The following is a 13,903-nucleotide window of genomic DNA, read 5'->3' as shown; positions in this document are numbered from 1 at the left end:
GGCACTGTTCATACTCCAAGACTCCTCCCTTGCCCCTTCATGATCTTTTTGAGTATTTGTTGCTATAAATGTTTATCCTTCTGTGGTCTTCTTGTTATGAGCTTCTCTGAACTAGATATTAAGCTGGACCTAAAGCCATAGAGGACTAATTCAACAATTTTCCATCTTGGTTGGACCTGCCATAATGTATGCTACCTGGCAAAGCTTTTGAAAGCCCAGTCTCACCTCCAGGTGAGGATCAGATAACAAAGGAGGCCTTCAATGGGGACTTTTTATTGACTTAGCAGTTAGTGAGTGATTCAACCTCTGAGAAAGGAAAGTCTGAGTCCATGTCATATATCAATCACAAACTGACTGGTATCATAGGAAAAATTACTTAATCTCTCTCAGTGCCCAGAACAGTGGAGATGGTACAGATCTACATTGGAGCAGGGGGTTTCTTATACCAATGAAATCTACTATCCATTCTGTTCTATAGCATCAGTACTTCAAGTGTCCCTTCCTTCTTTCTTTCCCTTCCTTCTTCCTTCCCACTTCCTTTTCTTTCTTTTTTGTTCTTTCTTCCTTCCCACTTCCTTTCTCTTTCTTCTTTTTCTTTCTTCCTTTCTTCCCTTCCTTCCTCCTCTCCTGCCTCATCTCCTTCCTTTGTCTTTCTTTCTTTCTTTCTTTCTTTCTTTCTTTCTTTCTTTCTTTCTTCCTTCCTTCCTTCCTTCCTTCCTTCCTTCCTTCCTTCCTTCCTTCCTTCCTTCCTTCCTTCCTTCCTTCCTTCCTTCCTTCCTTCCCTCCCTCCCTCCCTCCCTCCTTCCCTCCTTCCTTCCTTTCTCTTCCTTCTTTCTTTCTTTCTTTCTTTCTTTCTTTCTTTCTTCCTTCCTTCCTTCCTTCCTTCCTTCCTTCCTTCCTTCCTTCCTTCCTTCCTTCCTTCCTTCCTTTCTTTCTTTCTTTCTTTCTTTCTTTCTTTCTTTCTTTCTTTCTTTCTTTCTTCTTCTTGTTCCCAAATTTCTCTCTCTCTCTCTCTCTCTCTCTCTCTCTCTCTCTCTCTCCCTCTTTCTCTTCATCCCCCCACTAATGTCCCCCATGTTTACTGGAAAGTCTTATTAAAGTATTTTTTAACATCCTCAAAACAGCCTATGTGATCACAGTCCTTTTTTATGTCAAGAAAGATCTAATCATCAAATTTGCAAATAGAATTTAATTGGGGTAAAACTGCATATCATGTTCTAGGGAAAGCAAATATATAAGTTTATTGGACTGACCTAGAATAAAACCTCAGTCTCCTCTGGTGTAGAAGGAAAAAATTTCCCTCCTATGGTCTCCCTCTGGGGGAAAAGGAGAATCTCAGACCAGTCTTTATAACTAGATTCTGGGAGGAAGCTGTGAATGGGGGCAACTGTGTTCAATGGCAGAGTCCTACATCATTTTTCCCTCTCAAACTGGGACATTTAGGCAGTCCTCGATCTGTGAGCTTCTTGACTCCTGAGTAGCTAACAGAAAAGGGTTAGCAGCTTACTAATTTTCCTGAGCTGTGGATGCTTGGTTTGAAAGTGGATAGGGAAATGCAAATGCATAGTTAGAGCATGAGAAGCTACTGGATGACAGCAACATTATTTCTTGTCACAGTGTAGGTTTTAGCTCCCAATGAAAATGGCATTTAAATCAACCTTTTAAACACAAGTCCCCAAAATATATCATCCCATACTAAATGTCTTATTGGCTTCCCATAGGTAGAAAATGAGAAACATCAGCAATTTCTTCCCCTCCCCTCCCCCACTTTGCTGGAGTAGGTCATTACTCTTCCTCTGTTGACAGTGTTCATTGGAGTGTTGCATAAATGAGTGCATTGATGGTGGGGGGGGCACTGCTGATTTCACACAGGGAAATTCAATTCCTTGACCACAGATTCCAGTTAGAACTCTGCTAAAAACTGTCTTACAGTTTTGTAGGTACACAAGTCACAGAAAGGATTAGAGTGTGCATAGTTTAGTAAAAGCCTGACTCCTCTATTAGAATAAATTACTTTTGGTACTTGTGGTCAAGGCAGCTCGATCTTGGATGCCAAAGAGGAGGACTTTGTTGATCTCGTAACACAAAGCTAAGCAACAAGACATCCTCAGATACAATTAAAAGCTTGTGGAATAGAGGATTTCACAGGAAAGTTGCCCAGGAAGATTGTCTCTTCTTGCTGTTCAGTTCTCCCTTTTGGCCAACCGCCGCTTTCTCCTTCCAAGAGGATCAACTTTGCAGCAGCGATAGAATGGGCCAGCTCTATGAAAATGAGCCTAGAAGTTTTGCTTCACTGTTTTTATCTGATGGCTGCAGTCTGCCTGGGAGTAGGAGAGAAGCTGCTGATTCTTGGGTTATTGCCTGAAGCTTCTGTTTACTATTCTCACAGCTCAGCTATCCTGGCTTCCTTATTGTAGCAAAACATATCCTACTGCTGGTGGATCAGGAGTAACACTTTTATAGACAAAAGGACAAGCATATGTGTTTATTTCCAAGGCTAATTTATGTCTCATCTCGAAGATAGCTTTTTTATCTCCTTAGGAAAGATGAAGAAGCATCAAGAGTAATTCCTTTTAGATTGCAAACTCCATGAAGGCAGAAATAATGTCTTATTTAGTTTCACATTTCTTTCACAACTTAGCAAATTTTTTTCAAAGGTTTGCTTAATAAATGGTTGGAAGATGAATGAAAATGACAATTCCTTCCTGATTCTTTCCATAGTTCTTATTTCTCTTCTATAGTGTAATTCACTGGGAAGTCAGTGTTCCCTTTACCTACCTTTCTTTGGTTTCTATCAAGGTTGCCAACAGTGGAAAGAAGTGATGGGGAAGGATAGTCTCCTTTTTGACAAGGGGAAAGGATTATATCTTCCTTCTGTCTTATAGTATCTCCTCTCTCAGTCCCAGTACCTCCAGCAGAAGACCCTCTGCATTTCTTTCATTTAAGAAATGGAAGGTTTGTTTTCAGAGGCTTAAATCAGCAAGCTATTCATTAAGTTGGAGGACCTTGAAAATAGTCTCTCTGATGCTTTTTTTTCAGGTACTTGCCACTTCTATTTTCCTTTGGAGATTAGGAGCTGAGAAAGCAGAAGGGAATTTTTCATCTTGATGGGCAAGATTTTTTATGCATGTTTTTAGACCCGTGACTCTTCCTTCACTGATGTTGCAGATGCTGAATTTATCTAGCCTTGTGCTGTGTCCATAAAGTTTCAGAATAAAGAAAGGGAAAGAAGTTGTCATTTTTTTCAATATTTTCTGTCTTCCAGGTGGTATGCTTATGAGGAACCTGGGTCACAAGCAAGGCTTGAGATAAAAGAAGCAAGAAAGTTGAATGGATAATTTATTTAAATAGCATGTCAGAGGGGTTGCCCTTTTGAAGAGAAATGACATATTACTCAGGCTCACTGTTCAATCCCATGTTTCCTACCCCACTTTAAAGATTAATTATAAGAAATGTGGTAAATATGAGTGTGCCCTTTAGGCAAGTGAAATTGACTAAGGTTGAAGGGACTGTTTTTTTTTAAATCTGAGCATTTATTTTTTTATTGGGTATTTGGTTGTTTTTATTTGGATATTTGGGTATTTTCATTGGTTATTTGGTTGTTTTCATTTTATTGTTTTCTAAATTATTTCAAATTATACTCCCATAAGGGAAGCTGTAGCCTATAAGAACATATTTATAAAAACTCTTATTATATGATCTAACCTGATGGTCTTTTTTTAGTTTAAAAATATTTTTTTCCAATTTCATGTAGAGCTGTCTTTCAACATTCATTTTTGTAAAATTTTCTCCCTCACCTCCCACCCCCCTCCCCAAGATAGCAAGCAATCTGATACATTTTCTCTCTTCAATGACTACATAATTTAATGAAAATAATAATGATACCAAAAACCCCATCAATCTTAGTCAAATTCACATGCATAAGGACACACTTTTATTTATCAGATATTCCTTATAATTAGTCTTTTTTTTAGGTTTTTTTTTCTGCAAGGCAAATGGGGTTAAGTGGCTTGCCCAAGGCCACACAGCTAGGTAATTATTAAGTGTCTAAGACCAGATTTGAACCCAGGTACTCCTGACTCCAGGGCTGGTGCTTTATCCACTGTGCCACCCCTATAACTAGTCTTTAAACTGAGGTGGGAAACATGGGACTGAATAGTGAACCTGAGTAACCATGCACAGGTCATATTAAGCATATTCATATTAGTCCTGCTGTGAAAGAACAATTAGAACCAAAGGGAAAAATCATGAGACAAAAAATACGAAAAAAAAAATAAAAAAATGAAAATAGTATGCTTTGCTTTGCATTTCAGCTCCATAGTTGTTTCTCTCAGTGGATTTTCCAGTCTTGTAGAATTGTATTTGATCATTGTATTGATGAGAAGAGCTGTCTGTCACAGTTGATCATACAGTGTTGCTGTTAATGTGTACAATATTTTCCTGATTCTGTTAATTTCTCTCAGTATCAGTTCAACTATTTTCTAGGATTTTGAATTTCCACTGGCTCATCTTTTTATGTACGAGAATATTCCATTGCATTTACATACTGCAACTTGTTGAGTAATTCCCCAATTGTTGGGCATCCCTTCAATTTCCAATTATTTGCCATCACAAAAGAGCTGCTCTAAATATTTTTATACATGTGAGTCCTTTCCCTTTTTTAATGATCTTTTTGGTATTTAGGCCTAGCAGTGGTATTGCTGGATTAAAGGATGTGCGTAATTTTTTTAGCCCTTTGGACATAGTTTCAAATTGCTCTCCACGATGCATGGATTAGTTCACAACTCCACTAAGAGTGCATTTAGTGTCCCAGTTTCTCCACATTCCCTCCAGCATTTATCATTTTCCTTTTCTGTAATATTAGCCAATCCGATAAGTATGAGATGGTATTTGGGAGTTGTTTTAATTTACATTTCTCTAATTAATAGTGATTCAGAATTTTTTATATGACTGTAAATAGCTTTAATTTCTTCATCTGAAAACTGCCTGTTCATATCTTTTGAACATTTATCAATTAGGGAATAACTTGGATTCTAATAGAAGAGTTTGGTTTTTGGTCCTTTAAGCTCATTATAATATGAGACTCTTTTCAAAGCACCGCTTTATGGAGTAAGTCAGACAGTGCTTTTCTGTCCTGGTGTTTATAGTTTTATATACCATGTCATGTTCTAAGTCTTGCCATAACTAATTGTGAAGGTGTATATAAGATGGATTGATGATAAACATGAAAATATTAGGTGAATTTGCATTCAGTACATGATGGGATGTTATGCAGTACAATGACCAAGTGAACTTCAGTCTGAATCTGTGTCATTGGGAATAGGAGTCATTGCTCTTCTTTATCAGCTTCCCCATAAACAAGATCTGTGTCCCATCTAACTTTATATCCCCAGGGTTTAGCTTAATGACTGATTCTTAAGAGGTCCTTAACTTGTCAAGGCAGCAGTGGTATATGGGAAAGGGAATTGACTTTGGAGTGAAAATATCTGAACTCATATGTTAACCATGCCATTAACCAGATGTATAACCTTAATCAAGACCCTTAGTTTTTCTGCTTTGGTTTCCTCATTTGGAAATTCAGGAATATGATATCTGCATAATCTGCCTCATAGAGCTGTTATATCAGTCAGCTAATGTATGCTAAGCACTTTGTATATTGCAAAGTATTATAGAAATGCTTAAGTATCATTATTTTCAAAATTGAATATCATCATCTAAGTTTCAACAGGGATTGCAAGTCCATTGCTTTGAAAGAGAGAATTGTTTTGATCTTTCACATTTCTGTTCTTAATACCTGAATTATGAACTCTTGTTTAGGTGGCAGATTCCTTGGGGAGAATCTACATCTTGTGCCTTAGCAGAAGTTAGCAGTTAAATGTGTTAATCCTATTTTCCTTATATTATAATGGTTAGCAACTACCTTATCTTGTTCACAGCATGTGATACCATCAGCAAATAAACTTGTTGTGAGTATAACTGACCCTTGATTTCCTTACCATTCTCATAGGAAGGTGTTCATTAGCTTTCAAAGAAGTTAAAAGAAGTTAAAATTTAAGTTCCAACAAGTTAAGTTTCTAAGAAATCTATTCCTAGATAAATGAGCTGAATCACAGTGTTTTGGCATCATTATCAAGTCATTTCTCAATAATTTGTAATTTCTCTTGATTTTGATGGATCTGATGATGTTGGGTCATATTGAAGCCTACAAAATATCCTCTAATTCTTTTTTTTTTTTTAGGTTTTGGTTTTTTTGGAAGACAATGGGGTTAAGTGACTTGCCCAAGGCATACAGCTAGGTCTTTAATTCTTATTTAACTGATAATTTTTATTTTATTTCTCATTCAACCTTTCATGTATCACAATGGGGGAAAGTCACCCTAAAAATTGGGGCTATTTAGTTTACTAAGAAATAAGCAATAGCTTAACCCAAGAGTACAGTATTTTGCTTTATAAGGGAAGATTGTAGTACCCCAAAGTACTTTTTATGTATTTCTCACAGACTTCTGTTAGCATGTAATTCCGTTGTATATGGGGGTGTCTTCTTAAACAATTGTCAGATAGCTTGGGTTTTTCACCAAGTCAAGGTGCAAAGTTTAGAAACACAAAGACTCCTACACTTGAGAAAAGGAGAGAAAAATTCAAATATTAGTTGCCAAAAGGGTGTGCCAGAAATGGAAATGTAGTAATCTGGAGAATCAGATATTCCTGTAATCCATAGGTGCGGGGGAAATGTAGAGACAGACAAGCTGTCAGTGAAGAGAAAGTTTTAGGGCTGTTATCTGTTTGTTTCATATATGAAGAATGACATCAGCCAGGAATTGACAGGATGATGAAAACACCAGAGACTTTGAGTTTGTTACCTGCTGCTTTTGCTGCCAATATGCAAAAGAAGAAAGGAGGTTTCTCTTGGGGTGATGATATATTCCCCAGACCCCTGTTCAGTATTATTTTTCTAATGGTGAAACCTCCAATTTTAGACAACCATTTGAATGACATGAGCTGCTTTTGGTATTGTGTAAGACAGAGGTAACAGATTCCTGGCCCAAACTCCTGCATATTCCCTGAACAAGATTAAAATATAATTGAGAAATATTTAATTAAAACAGCAATAAATTAGATAACATTATAAGGTAAAATCAAGCCAATATATGGCCCACAGGTCACTCCTGTTTCCATTTGAGTTCAATATTACTGCTGTAAGGGATCTCAGAGGTACCAACCATATACTGATTCCCAAATTTCAGTTCCATGAGGGAATTATAGAGTTCATCTTCAAGTAATTTAGTACATGTTTTGAGATTGGGTTCTCACCTCTCAGTTTCCTCTTTAGGCCAGCTAAGCTATGACCTTGCAGTACTTGACAAAAGCAAGGTTCTTTCTGACAATTGGTTTATTTGGTGAAGATATATGGATAAGATTATTTATGGTGATAACTACTGCAATATAAAGGAAATTGGATTTATACATTTTAGCTGTACAAATTGCTAAGGGAAAAACAATACTTTCCTCTTTAAGGAATCTAGCACCTAAATAAATATCTATAATTTGGATATTTATAACAATAACAATAGTGGTCAACACAAGACTTCTTTTCTAAACTATATGTCAATCCAGTTCATAGATTCTATGGAATTATAGACTATACAGTTGGGATAGAATGATTACATGGCAATCTTTTATTCCTACCCCTTTTTCCCTGAAAGATTCAAGTAGTTGAAACAGCCTATCTGACTGTTTTGATCTTTATTCCAAATCACATTTGAACTGAACACTAGGCAGGTTCCCTTCCTGACAGTAGGAAAGGCCAGAGGAAGAGATTGAAGAAAATTTAATTGAATTTTAAAAAGTAACATCTTCATATGATCTTTAAGGTTTGATTAAAACTGTTCTCCCTGACATCTACTTTTCATAATTGAAGCTTGTTACTTGACCTATGTTGGTTCCCATACTCGGAATTTAAACTAACCCAACTCTTAAGGCCATCTCTTATGATGTTATTTCATATTTGTATGAGGTTTTTACCATTTTCAAAACATTTTTGCTCATATTATCTTATTTTTGCTCCACAGGAACTCTATCACTTTCAAATAGGGAAATTGAGACTGTTAGGAATCTAATATATATATTAGATTCCTAACAGTCTCAATTTCCCTATATATATATATTATATATAAATATATATTATGTATAATTATATATAATATATATATATATATATTCCCAATATATATATATATAATTCTTTCAAAAATAAATTAAAGCTAGATTCAGTTGGATTAATGGGAGGATCTTCAGTCTTCCAGTTAGAAAACTTGACTGACTCATTGGGTGTGACTCAGGATGATACTTTAGTTCCCTGGGCTACAGGTTCTATTTCCCTGTTTGGGAAAAAAAAATCCCCTTTCAGGATTATTTCATGGATAAAAAGGATAGAAGAGAGAGGGTTCAGGAAGTAAAAGTAATTTTGAAAAGTAGGGGATTAGTCATACATATTCTTCTAATTTGCATCTAGGGACCTCACTCCCCTCTCTCAATTCTTTAACTGACTTGAAAAGTGAGGTAGCACACTCTTTGGAGCACCCAGTGTATATAGTTCTCTTCACTAGGATCTTGGGAAATAGAGAAAAAAAGAAAGTTTTTGTATCCTAATGTGGCAAGGGGAGATGAGGAGGCTGGCAGTTCATGACTTACTGTTAGCCATCTAGACCCTTAATTCTGCCCTCAGAATCAAACAGTGAACATGCGGGAGTTGACTAGTAGAAGCTTTTGAAAGAGGCACAGCAATATTGTAGCTAGCCAAAGCAAATTATTCTTAGAGCAGGCTGTCTGGGAGGCCCCCAAATAGCTTTCCTGAAACAAATTTGTTGTTGTTCATTTTTCGGTCATGTCTGAATCTTCATGACCCCAGTTCAGGGTTTCTTGGCAAAAATACTGAAGTGGATTGCCATTTCCTTTTCTAGTCCATTTTACAGAAAAGGAAAAGAGACAGTGTGAAGAGAATTGCCCAATCACACAACTGGATTAGGACTGGTGTAGGACAATACCAGGTGTAGGACAATACCAAACATTTTACCCTGAAGATGATAATGTACTCCCAGGTGGTATAACATAGTGGGGCAGCTATCCACAATGGTTTTCCTTCTTTCTAAACCATGATTGAATTTCCTTTGGATGAAGTGGAAGGAAGAAGTCATGTTTTCAACTGAGTTGAACTATTAACCATTTTACAACTTTAATTCTCCCCTTCTAAAAATTGTTGAGGGATTTTGGTATTGTGATAAGTGAATGCAAAGTTTGGATTTTTGCCTGGGAACTTAGGGGCATTGAATTCCCACTGGGAAGTTTCACTTTTAAAAGAGTCTCCTGGGCAGAATTTCTCTTTGCTCTCTTCTTCTGGCTTTTCCTACAAAATGTTTGGTTCAGATATGAGTAAAGATCAAAAGTCAGACTATGGCATTCTAACTGCTTCGATCTTCTGAAAAAAGGATAGGGGGAAGAGAATGTTGCCATGTAATCTTCTCATCCTAAAGACCATGTATTAAAGTCTCTCATCATGATATCCCAATGCTTAAAAAATTTCCAAAAAGGGGAATAGAGAAATTCCTGGTTACCTCCAACAATCCTCAGTCAGCAATCCAGGAAGCCTATTTTGAAAATACATTCAAATGAGTTCATATTTAAGAAAGGTGTGAAGATACTCTTGACTCATACTTCCCCTTAGGCAGATATAAATTCACACAAGGTTATGTTTCTGGGTGACAGATTCACTAAGCAAATCCAAATGAATTTTATCAAATTGTTATCAGACCTGTTATTTTTTATTCAAAATGTTTTCTGAGGGTTTGTTCATGGAAATCAAGAAGCCTTGGTTGGTTTTGGTCTCTACTCAGCCAGGTCAGTAGGGAACTGCTCTTTGTGGAACCCCTTAAAGTTCTTTTTGAATGGCCTGGCTGCTGAAACCTCATTTTGTTTAAAATCAAAACAAGCTGAAATAAAAAAAAACTAACATTCTAAAGCTTTCAAATCCCCTCTCTTCCCTAGAAGAATGTGGGATGATAATATAATCACACTTTTTTTTAAAGACCTGTTCTCACAGACCTTTTTTTTTTTCACAGTGGTCTCAGAATCATAGTATTTAAAGCTTTCAGGGACCTACATTTAACAGACAGGGAAACTGAAATCTCAAAGTAAAGTGATATATTCAAGATGGAGTGAGAATATAAAACTTCAGTTAGCTCCCTATAACTTCCAGGATCAAATATAAAATCCTCTATTTGATGTTCAAAGCTTTTCATATTATGCCACTTCCACATTTCCAATCTTTTAATATCTTATTACCCCCCTACCTAACCCCACCACTGTTATCTCTTTGATCAGTGATCCTGACCTTCTGGTTCCTTTAACAAGACACTCCATCTCCTAACTCCTAATATTTTCACTGACTCTTCTCCCATGACTGATTCTCTCTTCTTGTTTTTACTTCCTAGTTTTCCTGGCTTCCTTCAAGTTCCAACTTAAGTCCCACCTTCTAAAAAAGGCCTTTCCTGATACGCTTTTATTCTAGGTACCTTCCTGCTGTTGATTACTTCTAATTTATGCTAAATATAGTCTGTCTGTACATAATTGTTTGCATGTTGTCTTGCTTATTAGACTTGTTGCTGCTCATCCTTTATTCTCAAAGAGGATCAGTTGCATCAAGAGGATGATAACTTGAAAAAATTGTAAGTAAATTCATGTGGAGAAATAAAAAGTTGAGAATTTCTAGGAATTTAATGAAAAAAAGTGCAAAAAGAAGGTGGCTTAGCTCTACTACATCTAAAATTATAAAGCATCAGTCATCAAAACTATCTGGTAAGGAAATGAGTGGCTAAGAAATAGAGTGGTAGATCAGTGGAATAGACTAGGTGCAATAGCAGGAAATGATTGTAGTAATCTGCTGTTTGATTACCTCGAAGTGTCCAACTATTGGGATAAAAACTCTCTCTTCGATAAAAACTGTTGGGAAAATTGGAAGTTAGTATGGCAGAAACTTGGATTAGACCAACACCTCACACCCTATATCGAGATAAGATCAAAATGGATACAGGATCTAGACATAAAAACCAATATTATAAGCAAACTAGGGGGTCAAGGAATAGTTTACCTGTCAGATCTATGGAAAGGGAAGCAGTTTATGACCAAGGAAGAAATAGAGAACATCATTAAAAACAAACTAGATGATTTTTATTACATTAAATTAAAAAACTTTTGCACAGACAAAACCACTGTAACCAAGATCTAAAGAAATGTAGTAAATTGGGAAACAATTTTTACAACTAGCATTTCCGACAAAGGACTCATTTCTTTTCTTTTTCTTTTTCTTTTTTAGATTTTTCAAGGCAATGGGGTTAAGTGTCTTGCCCAAGGCCACATGGCTAGGTAATTATTAAGTGTCTGAGGTCAGATTTGAACCCAGGTACTCCTGACTCCAAGGCCAGTGCTCTGTCCACTGAGCCACCTAGCCACCCCTAAAGGACTCATTTCTAAAATACACAGAGAACTGAGTCAAATGTTTTAAAAAAAACAATTGACAAATGGTCAAAGGATATGCAGAGGCAATTTACAGATGAGGAAACCAAAGTGATCCATAATCATATGAAAAACTGCTCTAAATCACTACTTATTAGAGAAATGCAAATTAAAGCATCTCTGAGGTACCACCGCATACCTCTCAGACTGGTCAATATGACCAGAAAGGATAATGATTATTGTTGGAAGGGATATGGGAAATCTGGGACACTAATGCATTGTTGGTGGAGTTATGAACTCATCCAACCTTTCTAGAGAGCAATTTAGAATTATGTCCAAAGGGCAACAAAATTGTGCTTATCCTTTGATCCAGCAATACCACTACTGGGTCTATACCCTGAAGAGATCATGACAAAGGGTAAAAATGTAACTTGTCCAAAAATATTCATAGTAGTCCTGTTTGTGGTGGCAAAGATTTGGAAATTAAGTGAATGTCCTTCAATTGGGGAATGGCTTAACAAACTGTGGTATATATATTTGATGGAAAACTATTGTTCTACTAGAAACCAGGAAGGATGGGAATTCAGGGAAGCCTGGAAGGATTTGCATGAACTGATGCTGAGCAAGTTGAGCAAAACCAGAAGAACTTTGTATACCCTAACAGCAACATGGGAGTGATGATCAACTTTGATGGACTTGCTCATTCCAACAGGGCAACAACCAGGCATAATTTTGGGCTATCTGCAATGGAGAGTACCATCTGTATCCAGAGAAATAATAGTGGAATTTGAACAAAAACCAAAGACTATTACCTTTAATTTAAAAAAACAACCATCATCTTATTATGTAATTTTGCTATCTCTTATACTTTATTTTTCTTCCTTAAGGATATGATTTCTCTCTCATCACATTCAACTTAGATCATTGTATACCATGGAAACAATGTAAAGACTAACAGACTACCTTCTGGGGTGGGGAGGGAAGCAAATCTAGGGGGGAACATTATAAAATTCAAAATAAATAAATTCTTTTATAAAAAAAGAGGGGATAACTTGCTTGGGAATTGAATTTAAATGAGGCAGAACTGTACTTTTTCCTCCAGTCATCAAAGTCCAGTGGCAGGACAAAAGTCAAGATGATTGCAATGCATGGCCAGATGCCCAGGATGCATTAGACTGTAAGCTCTTTGAAAGCAGATGGGCTTTTCATTGTCTCTCAGCAGTTAGCTCATGATAGGTGCTTGATATTGCTTAATAAATGTTGTCCCCTCACTCAAAATTCTATGCTATGAATCTACTTGTGAACCATAGTTATTTTATTTGCTAATTTAAAATTTTATTGATGCTTTTGTTTTTAAATCACCTACATCTATTTATATAAATTTGTGTCTATGTATATGTATGTGTATATATATGTGTGTGTGTGTGTGGTTGTGTGTATGTGTATGTGTGTATTCACATATATAGAGAGAGACTGACAAAAGAGAAATAGAGAGAGTATATCATCCTTCAGTACCAGAGTTATCTCTTATCACAACAAAATAAAAAGAGAGGAAAAAAGCATTTCTGAAAAAACGTTCTCTATACACATCTGAGACTGACAGTTTATACAATTTCCCACCCCTGTAGCTTCACCTCTGTGTAGATACAAGGGAGATAAATTTTTTCATTTTTTTCTTCAGGGACGAAGCTTGAAATCTTATGATGACATCGTGCCCGGTTTTGATTTGTTTTTGTTCTTTCTGTTTATATTGTGGTAGACAATATATATATATATATATATATATATATACACATATATATATATATATATATATATATTGTGGCTTTGCTTATTATACTGTTATTTCACAGAGTTCTTCCTATGCTTCTCTGATTCTTCAGATTCATTGTTTCTTAGAGTGTGAAGATGTTATATTAAATACAGGAACAACAACTTGCTTTTTCATGCTTCAATAGATGGGCATCTTCTTTGATCCTAGTTCATTACCAATTCAAAAAATGCCACTATAAATATTTCAATATAATATGGTTCTTTCTGTCTTTTGACTTTCTTGGAATGCATGTCTAGGGTGACACCTGTAGGTCAAGGGTTATGGGAATTTGAAAAAAACCCAATAATTCCAATTACAGAATGAGTGAACTGGTTCAGGGCTTTTATTTGCTTAACTCTTTAATTTTAGGTTTTTTGCAAGGCAATGGAGTTAAGTGGCTTGCCCAAGGCCACACAGCTAGGAAATTATTAATTGTCTGAGGTCGGATTTGAACTCAGGTACTCCTGACTCCAGGACCCATGCTCTATCCACTGCACCACCTAACTGCCCCAATTTGCTTAACTCTTAAAGACAAAGACATCTTTTATTTCTGACTTAAGAGGTGTTACATAAATGAAGTTT

At 36.2% G+C, this 13,903-nt stretch overlaps 1 protein-coding gene across 1 annotated transcript in view; it reads left to right on the top strand.

Annotated features, from left to right (window-relative positions):
- KCNH1 (potassium voltage-gated channel subfamily H member 1) overlaps positions 1-13,903 on the top strand; it is a 543,149-nt gene that overhangs the window by 55,036 nt on the left and 474,210 nt on the right. The window lies entirely within an intron of this gene.

Source organism: Macrotis lagotis, chromosome 2 (assembly GCF_037893015.1).
Source record: "Macrotis lagotis isolate mMagLag1 chromosome 2, bilby.v1.9.chrom.fasta, whole genome shotgun sequence".
NCBI classification, from domain to species: Eukaryota; Metazoa; Chordata; class Mammalia; order Peramelemorphia; family Peramelidae; genus Macrotis; species Macrotis lagotis.
This window is presented reverse-complemented; position numbering and strand designations above follow the sequence as displayed.